Genomic DNA, 18222 nt, shown 5'->3' on the forward strand with positions numbered 1-18222 from the left:
GAAGTAACTTTAAACCTTCAAGTAATGTCGCTGCTTTCGCAGAGACGACATCCGCCACATGCTTAAGGAGAGAAGTAGAAGCAGCAATGAAATTACCTCTGTGGTCTCTAACTAGTGGCGGAGCTTGACGGGAATGGGGGGGGGGGGGGGGGGGGGGGCAAAGCAAAAATATGAACAATTATGAGGGCAAAGAATTGATCTTTCCCAAATCTAAGCCATGCATAGTAAATTTCTTCATACTTTTGCCTAGGGCTAGGGGCCATGGCCCCCTCAGACTTCTACTAAGCTCCGCCATTGCCTCTAACTATCGCCCCACATAACCCCGAATGCAGATCCTTAATAAAAGACGCATCAACGTTTAGAATTCGTTGCGTTGTCAAAACAATGGACCATGTGTTCCGCCTAGGTGCAGTAGTTTGTTTCGCTGCCGCTCATGTGAAGTTAAGAGCCAATGCATGAATGGCTAGCGCCGATCGCAACAGCGTCTGTACTTGCTCCCCTCTGACCTGTTGTCTACACTGCTGCCATATGAACCAGCTCGCTGTAGCTATCAACTCTGGAAGCTCTATCGAGTTGTCATAATTATGCTGCGTCGATTGATCACACGAGAGAAATTCCAGCACACCAGAATCCGAGCGATCAACAAGCGACGCATCATGTATGACTCTCTCAATCCCAAGCGTAGCCAATCCATTATTGTGAGGGTAATGCCATGGCCAATCTTTTTTCATACCAAAATCCACCAATGACGTGGCATAATCGGTCGACCGTAGGGTAGGAATCTTTACCGTAATTAAACTACACAAACCCCAAACTCAACGGAGAACAAGCACGGTCCCAACTCAACTACAACTCCAAGGGTCCAAGCTCCGAGCTCCCCGCCATGGCTGCAGATTCCGTCGGCACCGCGTCATCGCCACCGCCGCTACCCCACCGCGACCCTTCCCGTGACTTCTCACACGAGGCGTCCTCCTCATCCTCCTCGCGCGCCGCGGGGGCACAGCCGGTGTCGTGTGATGGCCGCGCTGAGGAGGACGTGCTGGACATTGACTCTCCGTGGGTCGCGGCGGCCGCGGCTGATTCGAGGCTGGAGGAAGCCGCGGCTTGCCTTCAGCCTGAGAGCGAGGCGGACGAAGACGAGATACGAAACAATCAGGAGCGACAAGAGGACGAGGTCCAGTATACTAACTAACCTACTGGGGTCAAGCTGGGAAAATTTCAGTAATCTTGTGATCTTGAACTTTTCTGTGACGATCGGATAAGAGGCATAGCCTTGTTCGAGAAAGAAACATTGTTGGACTGTCGATCTCGAGTTCATTCAAACATTGATGCTTATCCGGAGCACAGTTTGTAGCATGGCTCATTCGTTTGCTCGTTGTATCTCCACTGCAGCTGATGGCATTGGAAGCAATATATGGGGATGACCTCGTCGAATTCAGAAGCAAAGCAGGGCTCCGCTATTTCCAGGTTTCTTGTGTTGTTCATTGGTGCTATTTCGTCTCTTCTTTGGATGGTGGAAATTTGTGTTTAACGCTGTTTCATTTGTACCGCTTCGATTACAGATCTGCATACGTTACGATCTTCATGATGACGCTCAAGTGTGTGCCAGGCTTTCTTCAGCTACTGAAAAAACAAAATATGGAGGATGTCCTGATGATGATCATGACACAAAAGAACATGATGCTGGGCCTGATGAATTCTCTTACACCTGCAACTTTGAGTACTTGCCTCCTTTGATATTGACATGCCTACTTCCAAAATCGTATCCTAGCAAAGAGCCCCCGTATTTTACTGTAACCGCTAAATGGATGGATGGGCCTGATGTTTCTCAACTCTGTGAGATGCTTGATACTATCTGGGCAGAGCTGCCAGGGCAGGAAGTGATATATCAATGGGTCGAGTGGATACGAAGTTCTTCCTTGTTAAATCTCTGGTTTGATGGCAAAATATTGTTAGGTCAAGACATTCAGAGCAGGAGACACAACGGAGATCGGCGTGCAATCTCAAGAAGTATCTCACTGGAGTCTGTGATCCCTTCCATGCTCAGCTACAGTAGTAAGAAACGTTACCAAGCTTTTCTTGAGGACCTCCATATGTGCAAGATATGCCTTAATCAGTGGAAAGGTAAAACTATTTCCCTTTTCCCCACTTGTTGTTTATTCATTAATAATATGGCTGCATGCATCATTGTGATGCAGAGGCCAGGGGCAATCCTCCTTTTCAAAAAAAAAAGAACTTGTTGTTTATTCAGCAATAATATCAGTAAGGAACCGATTTATTATATGTTTGTTAAGAAATTTCTATGACTTCTTTTCTTTTCAATCAAGTTTCTTTGGATGCTGAATTGTACTGGTCTAAGTTTTTTTTCCCTGTATAAACTAACTTTAGCTCTGAACCATTTAGGTTCAAACTTCATCAAGCTTCCATGCCAGCACTTGTATTGTGTGAAGTGCATGGAGACGTTATGCAAGATGCATGTGAAGGAAGGCACTTTGTTTCAGTTAGTTTGCCCTGACACCAAGTGCAATACTTCCATTCCACACCATCTGCTAAAGAGGCTTCTTAGCAAAGAAGAGTTTGAACGCTGGGATAGGCTTGCTCTGGAGAAAGCGTTGGACTCAATGGCAGACGTGGTTTACTGCCAAAAATGTGTGGTTGGTTGCGTGGAAGATGAGGATAACAATGCAGAATGTCCGAAATGTTCGTTTACCTTCTGCGGTTTTCGCAAGGAATTATGGCATCCAGGGAAACAATGTCTAACTCCAGAACAAAAGCTCCAACGTGGGAGGGTAAAGATGCAACTAATAAAATCTCTTGGGTGTGTTTGAGCGTGTTAGAATTGGAGGGAGACTGTGAATGCTACTTCCTCTGTAACACGTTTTTTTAACACTATCATGGTGTCAAAAAACGTTTTATATTATAGGACAGAGGTAGTACTATTTTACTGAGCATATGATGCTTATTTAGTTTTTGTTTTACGGTTGCAGGGGTCAGGCAGAATGACTGAGGGAGGTAGCGCAAGAACTATCGAACATCAGAGAGTTATACAAAGATGTTCGGGTATGTCCGAAATGCCGAATTGCCATCGCCAAAAGTGAAGGCTGCAACAAAATGGTGTGTGGAAACTGTGGTCAGTTCTTTTGCTTCCGCTGCGGCAAGGCGATCCGTGGCTACAGTCATTTCACGTAGGCCCTTCATACTTCTTTTCCATATATTTCATGAAATAAGGGGAGACGAGGATCGTTTTTTTCACTTAACCCAATGCACTGTAATTTGTAGGAACTGTCGCCTCTTTGAGCCTCATGACATGACAGACTTGGATAGACAAATAGATGAACTGCAATTTGGAAACCAGATGCGGAATCAGTTGAAACCAGTAGGCGCTATGGTGAGATGTCCAAGGTGTCGTGAAATGACTTTCAAGGTAGCCATGCCTAACTTTTGATGATTTGCCTATCCAAGTATTCCCTCCGTCCCAAAATTCTTGTCTTACATTTGTTTAGATACGGATGTATCTAACACTAAAATGTAACTAGATACATCCGTATTTAGACAAATTTAAGACAAGAATTTTGGGACGGAGGGAGTAGTACATAGCACTGGTTTGTCTCTCTATGCATCTAATAAGGTTAACTAATGGCCATATAAACGTATGCATCCAGGACAATGAGAAATATATCTTCTGTATGGTGTGCGCAGCAAGCTCTTGCACAATGTGCAAACGGATAATCACGGATAGGAGGATGAAGAGCGGGCACTGGGGGTCGTCAGAATGCTACTCCTTGTAGTACCGCTGAGTCACGGGTCTCTACCTGTCAACTTTCTTGCATCTAGGACTTATTGGCTAAGTTTACAGTTATTGAATTACATTGTGTTTTGAACTCACTTTGTAAATACTGCGGAAAATTAACCAGGAAAATATAAAAAATGTTATGCACAAGCATATACTTGTTTGCAGACACCCGGTCTCACATCATGTATAGCCGATTAACGGTCGATCGCCATATATGTCACAAAGGAAGGTTACATGGCTGCCAAAGGACGAACTCTTCCATTATTATTTATTATAAAAATAGTACAAGACACAGTACGTATGGAAGGTAGGTCTGTACATGTAGGAGCAACCAGAATGAAAATTTGCAATTGCTAGCTCTTGCTATTTTTGCCCCTAAAGCTTCATAGATTTGTGTTTTTAAACCCAGAACCATAGAATAATAGTTCTATGGTATTTTTTTTCTATATTAAAATGAATCTGTACATATGATACAAGAAAAAGCAGGAAAAAATAGAAAAATTATCCTATGCCAGTTTTTGAAAACATCATGAACAAAAGATGGTAATCTGAGCTAAGACAACATCATCCTAGATGAGTGTCAAACTGTCAATCCAGCTTTGCAAGGAATCCAAATTGTAGAGTACTCACTCTATGTGTTGAAGAATAGTAAGAGCAACTCCAACGGGGCGACCCAAACGGACGACGCTTTTGTCCGCCTCCGTTTGGGTCAGCCGCCCGCCCGGCGTTCGCCCTGTTTTGGATTTGGATCGACAGTGCGTCAAACGCGCCGGCCCATTTCATGTCCGCACACAATTTTTAAAAAAGGCCCGCGGCCATAGATCATGCCGGCGGCCATGCCGTCACCCGAAGCTCATGCCGGCACTATGCCAGCGCCGGCATACAATGCCAGCTTCAAAAAACACCACACAGTTCATGCTGGCACACTCACCAGCGGCCGGCATACATGTGAAAGGATCAAGATGGACCTAGAGGGGGGGGGGGTGAATAGGTACAATTACAAATTTCATTTATTACTTAGCAATTTTAGGAACTAATGCGGAATATGAAGGTGAGCCTAACAATTTGGATCGGGCGGGAGCAGCAGGAGGACATGCACTATCTTTAGCCTCAGCATCTTCCTTAGGATGGCAGTCAAACATGTTCTCATGTCCCAAAACAACAACCGTTGTCTTCTTGACCCTAGCTTTGGATTTCTGTTCATACACCTTGGATGAGTGAGCACGCGAACCAGACCCTCCTGCTGACAGAGAGAGAGAGAGAGAGAGAGAGAGAGAGTAGCATGGGGGCAGAATAAGTACACAAGCCTAAAAAAATCAAAGAATCTCACTAGTTGAAAATTTGACAGAACTCTGCTTAGACCGGAAGTTCCGGGAGAGGGCGGAAGTTCCGGGAGCCAAAAGTTCCGGGGTGCCTGGAAGTTCCGGCCAACGGAAGTGCCGGCCCAGCCCAAACATGGAAACCCTAGCGAGGCCGGAAGGTCCGGCCTGCCCGGAAGTTCCGGGCACCAGCATAGTCGCAGGGCTCCTTCCAAATCTAAGCAGGGGACAGACATGGATCGACCAACGAGAGGTGAAAGTCATGGAGTACTGCAGATCTAAAGTGGATGCAGGACTCGAGATGTGAAGTTTGTGTTTATCCTAGAACCATAAGCATAGCCTACAATCCCTAGGAATCTAGAGAGAGCAGAGAGAAGCTTAGGTTACCTTCCTCCATGGAGATGGTGGAGAGGACAGATCCCCTCCAAGCACGATGAAAGGGAAGAAGGAGCCGGAGGTTCCGGGGGCTGGCAGCTCACCCGGAAGTCGTCGAAGGGTGAGGGGCGCCACAGGGAAAGAGATCAGTGGAACAGAGGAGAAAGGGAAAAGGCCCCTTTGTTATCCCCTGCCCGTAATAAGTGCCCACGACTCGCGACGCCCGGAAGTTCCGGGCAAGGCCTGAAGTTTCGGGAACCACCCCGGAAGTTCCGGGATATCCAGAGAGATTACAACCTCTTTGAACTCCTAAGAACTTGAGGGAGGGAGTCCGAAAGCTCCCAAGACCACCACACACCACATCAACATTTATGTGGTTATGATTTGAAGCTTGTGCACTAGACAAATATCAGATGGTTTCGAGATGAGAGAGGCTTGGGTAGAACGTGAGCTGGGGGCAAAACACAAAAGCAACAACGAGAACACTCAAATAGAGAGAAAAACACCGGACAAACACACAGAAAACAAAATTAAGAAAAAGTCTAGGCTCTCTAAGAGAGGGCGGTGGACGAGTCCACCATGTTTGAGTATACGTGACTTGGTATTGCGAAGATTTTAATCTTGAGCCCAACATCACAACTCCATCATTTAAAGTACTAAGTCACAAAGTGGTAACATAGTAACTTTGAGAGTGTTTTGTTTATTTATGCATCATATCGGGTGAGACAACTCATGAGTTGAATGTCTCCCCCTAAATACATGCCTACATCTAGACAAGACATGAAGTAAATGCATGGATGAGTACTAGATTTCACATAATGTTGTCAAGCTCCAAGATACCAAGTTCACGCCTAAGTTGACAAAACCTTGCTTCATCCAATGGCTTGGTGAAAATGTCTGCAAGTTGTATATCGGTACTAACATGAGCAATATCAATGTCACCCTTTTCCACATGATCCCTCAAGAAATGATATCTAATATCAATGTGCTTGGTGCGGGTATGATCTTTGGGATTCTCAACAATATTGATGGCACTTTCATTATCACATAGAAGAGGCACATGTCTATAGGTGATACCGTAATCCTTTAAAGTTTGCCTCATCCATAGTAATTGAGTTGCACAACTGGCGGTTGCAATGTACTGCTTCGCGGTGGAGAGGGCAATACCATTTTGTTTCTTCGAGGACCAACTTACTAATGAGCGTCCAAGAAATTGACATGCACCGGAGGTGGACTTACGATCCACTTTGTCTCCGGCCCAATCCGCATCCGTGTACCCAATGAGATCAAACTTAGCATCCTTGGGGTACCATAGACCCAACTTTGGGGTGTGAACAAGGTATCTAAGAATATGCTTAACTGTCTTATGATGACTTTCCCTAGGGGAAGCTTGAAATCTAGCACACATGCATACACTAAATATGATGTCTGGTCTAGATGCACAAAGATAAAGCAATGAACCAATCATAGAGCGGTATTTAGATGGGTCGAAAGGGATACCGTTTGTGTCTTCAGTGAGTACAATTTTGGTTGGCATGGGTGTCTTACATGGACTAGCATCGGACATACCAAACTTCTCTAGGATATCCTTGAGGTATTTTGCTTGAGACAAGAAAATTCCTTCTTGAAATTGTTGAATTTGAAATCCGAGGAAGAACTTCAAATCCGCATTGAGTGACATTTCAAAATTCTTGGTCATGGAAGCCGCAAACTTCTTGCACAAATGAATGTTAGGAGAACCAAAAATGATATCACCAACATAGATTTGGCATAAGTTCAAATCACCCTTGTCCCTCTTAGTAAAAAGGGTGGGATCGATCACCCCTCTCACAAAACCATCATCGAGTAAAAACTTCTTAAGATGATCATACCAAGCACGAGGTGCTTGTTTGAGGCCATACAAAGCCTTATGAAGTTTATACACATAGTCTTTGTGATAGGGATCAACGAACCCGAGTGGTTGTGATACATATACTTCTTCTTGTAGAGGACCGTTAAGGAAAGCACTCTTCACATCCATTTGATGTAAAGTAAACCCATTGAAAGCAGCATAAGCAAGTAAGATGCGAATGGATTCAAGACGGGAAACAGGAGCAAAGGTCTCACCAAAGTCCAAACCTTCAACTTGTGAGTACCCTTGTGCCACTAACCTTGCCTTGTTACAGATGATTACACCATTCTCATCTTGCTTGTTCTTGAAAACCCATTTTGTTCCAATGACGTTGTGCTCGGTAGTAGGCCTCTTGGCTAATGACCACACTTGGTTGCATTCAAAACTGTTCAACTCTTCTTGCATAGCAACGAGCCAATCGTTGTCCATTAATGCCTCTTGTACCTTGAGAGGCTCAACACTAGACACAAACGAGAAGTGAGCACAAAAGTTTGTCAATTGTTTATGAGTGACTCTACCTTCCGATATTTCGGTGAGAATTTTGTCAACATCAACACGACCGGCCACTCGAGGCATGATGGAGGTTAAGGTTTCGCGAGGTTCAACTTCATTTCCATCATCTACATCCTCAACATAAGGATCATTGATGTGTGATGGAAGGTCTTCTTCTTCATCTTCCATTTGTTGAGGTTCATTGTCAATGATTGCACTTTCTTGTTCTTGCCCTTGGTGATGATCTTGTTCTTGATGATTATCATGAAGAGGAACTTGATCATCATCTTGTACTAGATCTACGGGTATTGGTTGAGCAATAGTAGCTTGAGGTGGTATGGGTGTTGAAGTAGTTTGATGATGCGTGAAGCTTCCATCTTCTTCATCATCATCATGAGGTTCTTGTTCCATTGGAAGAAGTGCACCAACACCCATGGTCAAGATATCTTGAGAAGAATCTTCTTCACCTACATCACTTAGATCAACTTTCTCCCCATGGGAGCCATTAAATTCATCAAACACCACGTCACAAGTTTCTACAACACATCCATTGGCTTTGTTGTAGACTCTATAGGCGTGAGAGTTTAACCCATAGCCAACAAATATGCCCTCAATGGTTTTGGATTGAAATTTTCCTAACCGTTCTCTTTTGTTGAGAATGAAACATTTGCACCCAAATACCCGAGAGTACTTGACATTTGGCTTGTTCCCAGTTAGGAGCTCATATGGAGTCTTTTCCAATATAGTGCGGAGAAAGAGACGGTTTGATGCATGGCATGCGGTGTTGACAACCTCGGCCCAAAAACTATGTGGAGACTTGTATTCATCCAACATGGACCTTGCCATCTCCACAAGTGTGCGGTTCTTACTCTCTGCTACACCATTTTGTTGGGGAGTGTATGGAGATGAATATTGATGCTCAATCCCTTCATAACTAAGAAATTCTTCCAAGGTTTAGTTCTTGAACTCGGAGCCATTATCACTTCTTATTGCCAAGATTTCTTTGTCAAACTTGCGTTGTGCTTGCTTGGCAAAATCAATGAAGGTGATCTTTGTCTCGTCCTTGGACTTGAGGAAGAAGACCCATGTATATCTTGAGTAATCATCAACAATAACAAGTCCATACTTTTTCCCACCAAGACTACCCCATGAAGGATGCCCAAAAAGGTCCACATGAAGGAGCTCCAAAGGCCTTGAAGTAGACACAATATTCTTGGGTGGGTGCTTTGATTGATGTTGCTTCCTGGCTATGCATGCACTACACACACGATCTTTCTCAAAAGAGACATTGGTTAGTCCAAGGATGTGATTACCCTTTAAGAGATCTTGAAGATTTCTCATGCCAACATGGGCTAGCCGGCGATGCCATAGCCACCCCTTGTCGGCCTTGGCCATTAGACAAGTTGCATGGAAAGTGCTCTCTTTCGAGAAATCAACCGTGTAAAGGTTGACATCCAACTGTCCAACAAAGGCCACTTCGAGAGTATCTCTTTTAAAGACTTTCACATTTGTTAGTCCAAAGAGTGTACCATAACCAACAGAAGCCAATTGGCGAACAGAAAGCAAAGGTATTTAAGGGATTGGACAAGCATGACATTTGCAAGAGACATGTCATTTGTGATAGCCACCTTGCGCAATCCGAGTACCTGTCCTTTTGATCCTCCACCAATGATAATGCTCATAAATGGTTGAGTAGCTTCCATGAAATCGTAGAGCAATTTGCTATCTCCGGTCATATGATTGGTACATCCACTGTCGATCACCCATTTTACTCCACCGGAGAAGCAACCTACACAATTATGACTTGCTTAGAGGCACCCATTTTGCAATGGGACCTCTCAGGCTAGTCACAAGGATCTTAGGGACCCAAATAGCATAAAACCGAAATGCATTTCGAGGACCAACAAACTTTGCATAAACCTCTCCATCCTTAGTCTTACGAAGTACATATGATGGAGGCATGAACACTTTTGGCTTGTTGAGAGTGGGCGTGCCCCTTGTGGCCTTCCCACTAACAACCTTACCTTTCTCCTTGTGCCCTTCTCGTACACAAGTTTCTTTTAGAGGGGTGGTGCACTTTTGAGAGGAAGTCTTCTTCTTGCTTGTACTTGGGTCAAACCCGAGTCCCTCTTTGGCAAACACTTCAGTGTGTTGGCTCAACACCTCATTAAGGTTCTTTTGCCCTTGAGAACATGTCATGAGCCCTTTCTCTATTTGAGCCTTGAGAAAGCGATTCTCCTCAAGAATAGATGCTAGATCACTACTTGAGTTAGTAGTACAAGCATCAACATTGATAATAGGATAAGAATAAGCCTTGGCTAGAGTTTCAAGATAAGTAAGCTTGAGTGTCTCAAAACTCTTTGTAAGAAGGGTGGGCTCTTCTTCCTTAGTCTTGAGGGACACGGATAGGAGCTCACAATCCTTAGAGAGAGAAGCATTAGACTTCTCAAGCTTACTTTTATCATTCATCAACTCTTCGCAAGAGTCAATAGCCTTTTTCAAGGAGGCAAGATCTTTAGTATGAACATCAATGTTTGCACCAATTTTTAAGCATAGTTCATCATTTCGTGCTTCCTCATATTGGACTTTCCTCTCAAGGATTTCATATTTTCCCGTTTCCTCAGTGACGAGGGTTTCGAGTTCCTTAATGGAAATGGTGTGCGTTACTCACCATCTCCATAAGCATACGAAACATAGTGAGCTTCTTTCCTTTAAGGGAGCACATGAACTTATTTAGTTTAGAAAGCATAGGATCATTTATATCATCATTCTCATAAATATCCTCCGCATCAAGATACTCATCACTAGGAGTAGAAGTAGTGAAAAGAGGAGGGTTTGATCATGGGGTTACCTTGACCTTGTCAGGAGAGTGCTGGTCCTCTCCATCTTCTACCACGGCCTTTGCCACGAGGCACTTGTGAGCGTTGCCCTTGTAGTCCTTCATGTAGTTGTAGGTGACAACATCACCACTCTTGTTGACTAGCCTCAATGTGTTTTGAGAATCTTGAGCAACTCCGGCAACACCACTAACATCATCCGGATCGGATTCTTTTTGAGCAACCATTGCTTTCCATCTCTCTTCTTGAGCTTGGAGTTCAAAGGATTTGGCAACTTCTTCTTGGGAAAGGTCTTGGGAAACCTTGGTTTATCCTCTCTCTTCTCATAAGGGCACTCGTTGGAGAAGTGGTTGGTTTCTTCACAGTTGTAGCATTTTCTTACTTTCTTCTTTTGAAATCTTCCCTTGAATTTTCCTGCGCTAAACTTCTTGACAAAGAGAGCCATGTGTTCATATGAAGGGCCCTCATCGGATTCAACCTCATCACCATCTTCATCATCATCATCTTCTTCTTCTTCACTTTGCTCATCTTCACATACATGCTTGGCCTTCAATGCAAGATTGATCTTTGATGTTGGAGTACCATGCATGGCAAGATGTTTTGTAGCATTTGCCTTCGACTCTTCAAATAGTTGGAAAGTGGATATGATGTCATATGTAGTCATTTGCTTGAAGGCATGGTGTTGTCTTATGTCCCACACCATTTGATGGCGATATTGGGCAAGAGCATGAAGCAACTTGTCCATAAGGAACCGCTTAGTCATGTTGAATCCATCTTGTGTCTTGTCACACTCACACGACTCAATGTCAGCGGTGAGAGTCATGAGACTCTCAAGGAGTTGATTGGGAGTTTCACCTTTCTCCATACAAAATTTTTGCAATTGCCCCTTGGCAATTTCATATTGAGCACTCCGGAGGGTGGAGGTACCAGTCTGGATCTTATAATACTTTCCCATAGTTCCTTTGCACTTGTCATGTGTATGAAAGGTCTCCTTTGCTTTTTCAACCATACCTCTCCTTATACACATGATTGCAGTGTCATTGAGATTCTTGTCATAACTTTCTCTTGGTGTAGGATTCTTTGGATCAACCACATGGTAACCATACTCCAAGATCTCCAACATCTCATCGTTTCCATATCAAAGATGATCCTGCATAGCAACTCTCCACAAGGCAAAATCGGAAGTGGCATCAAGTAAAGGAGGTTTGCCTTGAGGGTTATATTTTGGTTTCTCAACTTGGGGTCTTTCATAAAGCCAAGGAACACTAGAGTGATCATTGTTAGGAGATTGTTGACCAAGTGATGGAGTAGGCACAGTTGGCCTCGAAGCCGCACCACCAGAAAGTGGTGCAAGCACCATGGACAACGTGGCTAGTCTCATTTGGACCAAGGCCTCAAGAGAAGCATCATGCTCCTCTTTTTGCTTAGCAAGGGCCCGTTCCAGATCCTCAGAAGTAAAGGACTTGACTTCTGAAGAAGCCTCACCTTTATCCTTCGGATCTGTAACAAGGGGAGTCCCATCGGGGTTCATCTCGCTCTAGGGCGGTTAAGCCACAAGAATAGAGCACGAGGCTCTGATACCAATTGAAAGGATCAAGATGAACTTAGAGGGGGGGGTGAATAGGTACAATTACAAATTTTATTTATTACTTAGCGATTTTAGGCACTAATGCGGAATATGAAGGTGAGCCTAACAATTGCAAGTGTAGTACTAAGTGCTAAGCAAGATAAGCAAGTAACACAAGTATGTAAGTAAGAAAGCACAATATGATATAAGAAAGTGCTAAGAGACAAGTAACCACAAGTAGAGAGTTATGGTTAGGAATAACCACAACTCCGGGAGACGAGGATGTATGCCGATGTTCACTTCCTTGGAGGGAAGCTACATCACCGTTAGAGAGGTGGATGTTACCACGAAGGCACACCAACGCCACGAAGGCTCACCCTATTCTCCCTTTGGGACAACACCATGGAGGCGTTTCTCAACCACTAGTGGTAGACCTTGGGGTGGTCTCCAAACCCTCACAAACTTTTTCGGGGGGTAATCACAATGGTTGATTCCTCGCCGGAGCACTCCTACCGCCTAGGAGTCTCCAACCTCCAAGAGTAACAAGATGCACCACAAAAACAAGGGGGGAATCAACTTTCGCTTTGGTGAATGTGTAGATCGAGCACTTCTCCTTCCCTTCTCAAAAGATCAAGAGCTTGGTTGGCTAAGGAGGAGGATCTCCAAGAAATCGAGGTCTGAAAATGGAGGTGAGAGAAATGGAGTCGTCAACCTCTTCATGAGGAAGAAGAAGACTATTTATAGGTGGGGATGGAATATGGCCGTTGGAGGCAGATCTCTGCGTAGCCCAGAAGTTCCGGTGACGGACGAAAGTTCCGGGCCCCGGAAGTTCCGGCCAGGTTCCGGGTTACACAGAGAGTTTGCACCACTCAGTAGTACCCCGGAAGCTGCAGAAATAGGGGACGGAAGTTCTAGTGCCCGGAAGTTCCGGCCGCCCCGGAAGTTCCGGAGACGTTCCGAGCTATACAGAGAGATTGCATGAAAAGTGCAGTTCCTCTGGGTACCCCGGAAGCTTCCTGGACCTTCCGGTTCCCGTAAGTTCCGGCCGTCCTGGAAGTTCCGGCATGAACAGAAACATGACACTAAGATTTTCAGATCAATGCGAGAAGGTAAGTTAATTCCCTGGATGTTTTTATGATGCACCCCCTCTTAATAGTGCGGCTGCCCTAAGGAATCAAGATATACGAAAACTTTATGGAACTTCTTCTTTTCTTGAGCACACCTCTTTTCCTTTTTCCAATAAGAGAGGGAATAACCATCCATTATTCATTTGACTTAATCAGGGCTGTTAACACTTAGAGCATGTGGTTAGAAACACAAATGACGTTGTCATAGATGTCAAAAATAATTTAGTGCAATATTGCACTTTTAACATGCCAACAAACAAAAAGGGGTGGGACTTGAGTTCTACCATGCCATCGCGGCCCCGCGGTCAATGTCAGCACACCTGCCGGCATACAGAAAAAGGATGGCGCTCGCCACCATAGATCACTCGTCGTCGAACTTGAGCATGTCGGCCTGCATCTTCTCGAACAACGACCTCTTCCTTGGCAACACGATGTTGAGATCCACCTTCATGATCTCCACCCCGGTCATCATGCTCGCGAGAGCCACTTCTTTCACCTTGATCTTGGCGTTGGCAGCCTCGATCTCTAGCATCTTGGCTTGCTTCTCCACCTCCATCTCAAGCATCTTGGCTTGCTTCTCCGCATCCATATCAAGTCTCCTCCTTTGGATCTCCATGAAGGTGTTCATTTGTTCTTCTTTGTATCGCCGGCGCTCCTCCTCCCTTGAGTCATTCTTGCTCATCATGCCCTCCACGCTTGCGATCAAGGCGTTCGACGCAGCATCCCGCTTGTCCTCCTTCTTGGAGTTGGTCTTCCCCCGCGGCCGTGCCTTCTCGCTGTCCCCAACCTCCTCCATGGCTAGCTTCCCCCCACGCGACTTGAGGGCGGCATATTGCGCCTTGAACTTCTCCTCGTCTTTGATGACCCTAAAGCAATGGGAGAGGTTGAAGCACTTGCCATTGTGTTGGACCTTGAATGTCTCCAAAGCTTGAAATTCTTACAGATGTATTTCATGCAAGCATATTGGCAAATGGTACGCAAATGAACACGCAAGCATAAACGACATGACACAAAAGAGGGCGGCTTGCTAGCATACCATGTCTTGCATGCCGATGCCGCTCGCGGGGCGGGCCTTGACGCTCTGAAGAGTGGCACAAAACTTGTTGCACTCTTGTTGGGTCACCCTCCATCGCTTCGAAATGGACACCCACCCGCGCGTGCTTACTATTTGGTATGGCGGAAACTTCTTGCGCTCATGGAGCTCACGGTGGACACGAATCCAAAAGCTTGATGCCTTTTGTTCGGCGCCTGTTTTGGTGTCTTGCCCAATGTCTCTCCAACACTCACAAAGAAGCTTGTCCTCGGCCGCTGTGTATGCCTTGGTCCGCTTGCTCTTGCGCTTCGGCTTCGCCTCAGCGGCTTGGTTGGCGAGCTCGTCCTCAAACAAAGGCTCCCCTTCAATGTCGCACTCGTCCTCTTCCTTTTACCCGTAGTCCTCCGGAAACTCATGGTCGAGTGGGAAGCCGTCCAGGTCCAGGACGACCTGATCATGCATGAAGGCCGCTGATCTTGATCAAAGGTGGACGGCGTGAACGCCCCTCGGTCGTCTTGGCTTTGTGTCTCGTCGGGATCATAGCCAGCCCCAGCGGCCGGCGCACCACCCTCGAAGATGATGTTCTGCATGTAGTCATCGTCGCCGGAGGCCGGCATTCCGTCGAGCAGGTTGTGTGCGCCCGACATCACATCAGCTGGCATGTGCCGCGCGCGTTTCCTCGTGCCTCCGGATGACGAGCCACCGGCCACCGGTGTGGCGTTGAGGTCAATGGGCGCGGGTGCGGGCGTGGAAGGCGCCACCACACTCACCTCGGGCGAGCACTCCTCGGAGAGGCGGGAGGCCTGCGGGTAGACATGGAAGCCGGGCATCGGGGTGCAAGCCGACGTGCGGGGCGAGTCGGGCAGCACCATCCGAGGGAACACAGATGAGCCGGTGCTGGACACGGCCACGGCGACATTGACAAGGCCATGCTGGCTAGGGTTTAACCCTAGCATATAGAGCGCCTCCCTCGTTGCCTTCGCGACGCATGCGTTGGTGACCTCCTGTTGCGCGACGGCGGCGATGGCGGCCGCCGCGATGGCTTCGTCCCTCGCGACCGTCGCGTGCCTCCGACCCTTCCTCTTGGCCGACTCCCTTACCCACTGTTCGGGCGTGAGCGTCCGCGGCGGTGGTCTTGCGGGGGGAGCAAGGCTTTCCTTTGCTGGAGGGGGCGATCATCATGCCGGACGAGGCGAGGGAGACGAAGCTGGCGGCGGCGCCGAGGTCATCGTCCATGGCGGGGGGCGGGAGTTTTTTCGGAAGAAATAGTGGAGGCTGCAACCGACCAGCAGGCCCGAAGGGAGGAGAAGGCAAGCGCGCACGTCCGTCTTGTGTCAGCGCCGACGCAAATCCGGCTCAAAAATGGGCCGGGAATGGGTCGATAGGCGGACGAAAAACGGACGCGCATCTGTTTGGGTCGGCGCGGACACGGACGCACGCGGACGAAATGGATCGCCCCGTTGTAGTTGTTCTAAGATCCTCCTTTAAAAGATACTTCCTAGTAGTGAGAGCGGGAGCTTCCATCTTGAAAATCTTGTCATTTCTTTGGTCTCAAATATTCCAACATCATACGATAATGATGCCCAAGGAAACACCTTTCGGGAGTTCTTTAATAGCCAGTAGGGTTTCATCCAAAATAGAAATACCCCTTGGTTTATAGGGAAGAATGGACTGCCAGAAACTTTGTGCAAAAGTACAATCCCAGAATAGGTGCAAGGCAGTTTCTTCAGTTTTCTCACAGCAAAGAACACACTGATTTTCTCCTAAGTAAATTTCTACTGTTGATAGCTGAAGCCAAAAAAGGATATTGACAAAAAACTACCACATTTGGGGTATGTGTCCCACAGATTTACCGCATTCTTAAAAGTGCCAGGAAACAACCATTTTTTCTTAATTTTGTGGCCAAAAATTACCAATTTCAGTTGATGATTGTTTTAGATGGTTTAAACGCATTTATGACAACTGGGACCTGTTTGTCAGGTCTGTCATGGCAGGAAAGTCAACTCCATTCATTTATACCATTAAGTTGACCATTATGACAAGTGGGGCTCACACTTCATTCTTCTTCCTCCTCCTCCTACTCTCTCTCACTCTCACATTTTAATTAACAAACACCTCATGTGCATCATCCGACGAGAGGAGCGCTGTCGTCGTCGCCGCCTCCATCATGGAGCTCGAGCTCATCCAGGGGTCCAAGGGAAAGAAGGATCGCCGCGGGGTTGCCGGTGGCTGGTGGTGTCATTAGAGCGTCGTTGCTCCTCCCCAATACTCCCCGTCGTGGAGCGTTGATATATAGCCAGCCTGCACGTGCCATTGGGGCTACTAAGCGCGGGGTTGACATCACTGGCGGTGCTGCCACGAGCACGCATTTCAGGTGCGGCCATGGGCGCGGCTGTGAGCGCCATGATGGCCATAGGAATGGTTTTGCTTTCACCGGAGGCACGGCCGTGCCTCTCGGAAACAAAAAAAACGTGTTTTTTGTTTTTTCCACTTTCGTGAGAGACACGGTTTTGCTTCCGTGAGAGGCAGAGTTGTGCCTCTCGGAAACAAAAAAACACATTCTCTCTTCTTCTTTTTCTTCTGCGAGATGCATGGCCGTGCCTCTTGGAAACAAAAAAAACATGTTTTCTCTTCTTATTCACTACAAGAAATATGTCAACTAGTGACCTTCTCTTAGTGACCCTAGCTGAATTGGTCGTAAATCCGTGGCCATTTCGCTTGGAAGGGCTCAAACCCTGAATTGCCTTACACAAAATGGTCATAAAGCAGACAAGAGTGGTCCATGACCTTATTTCTACCTGATTACGACCAATATAAATGGTCATGAGATTGTGAACGTGGATGCATTAGTACTTATTGCTATGACTAGGCGCCACCTCATCAGTTTTGCCTATGTGTCATGTCCATGTGTCAATTTTTGCCCTAGGTTGTGAAGCAACCTATATTTCTGTCATTCCCAAAATTCCCAAAAAATTGGGCATTCTTTACTATCCAAATCATTGCCTCATGACAATATTCAACTCCATTTGCCTGGTAAATCTTCCTCGACAAATTTCCAAAGTTTTTGTTCAACTCGAACTATTGTGAAGGAAGTACTAGCTAGGCATATCCCAATGAGCTGAATTTTTGCCACATCTTCTATATTCCCAAATCATAGCTCTCCACAAAATTTGAGCCCCATCTAACAGTACATGTGAGTGTGGCTTCAACATTCATATTTCTGTCCAGTGTGGTACATTGCAAAGCAAGTGACACCTAGGCTCCTCCATTTGAGCTGCAAATTTTCCAAGATAGTATCCTTAGTAGATTATCATCCTCGGCCAAAACTCAGGCCCATTGGCCATGTGCATTTCCCGTACCACTAATCAAACACTTGGCTGCTAATTCATGTTTGAGCATTGTTCGGTCTCCTCGTGAGATTCTTCTGTTGTTATTTTCTTCCAAGCATCTACCCGGGGAGTGCCAAACCTACTAGACATGCCTAGGCTTCCCAGAATGCATGGCAAGGCCACGGTCACACGGTGACCACGCGGCAGGCATGCGAGTCTACGCGCTTTGGAGTTGGGGCCCTGGGCCACCATACAAACCTCAACGTATCACCACCAAACCATGTATTTATGCTTAAATAGATACTTATGTACTTAGAAATGATTTTTTTTAAAAAAATAAAGAGCAAACTATAAGGCAGCTGCAGTTCAAATTTGACCCGCTTCATACTAAATCGCCGAAAATTTGTCTTTTTCACCAGAGGTGGATAAAAACTTTTTACACCCAATTTTTTTGTCAAT

At 46.1% G+C, this 18222-nt stretch overlaps 1 pseudogene; it reads left to right on the forward strand.

Moving 5' to 3' along the window:
- Positions 1-883: 883 nt before the first annotated feature.
- On the forward strand, positions 884-3788 carry LOC125537799 (uncharacterized; annotated as a pseudogene).
- The last annotated feature ends 14434 nt before the right edge of the window (positions 3789-18222 follow it).

This window comes from Triticum urartu, chromosome 2A, assembly GCF_056163025.1.
Source record: "Triticum urartu cultivar PI428250 chromosome 2A, HENAU_Tu73, whole genome shotgun sequence".
NCBI classification, from domain to species: domain Eukaryota; kingdom Viridiplantae; phylum Streptophyta; class Magnoliopsida; order Poales; family Poaceae; genus Triticum; species Triticum urartu.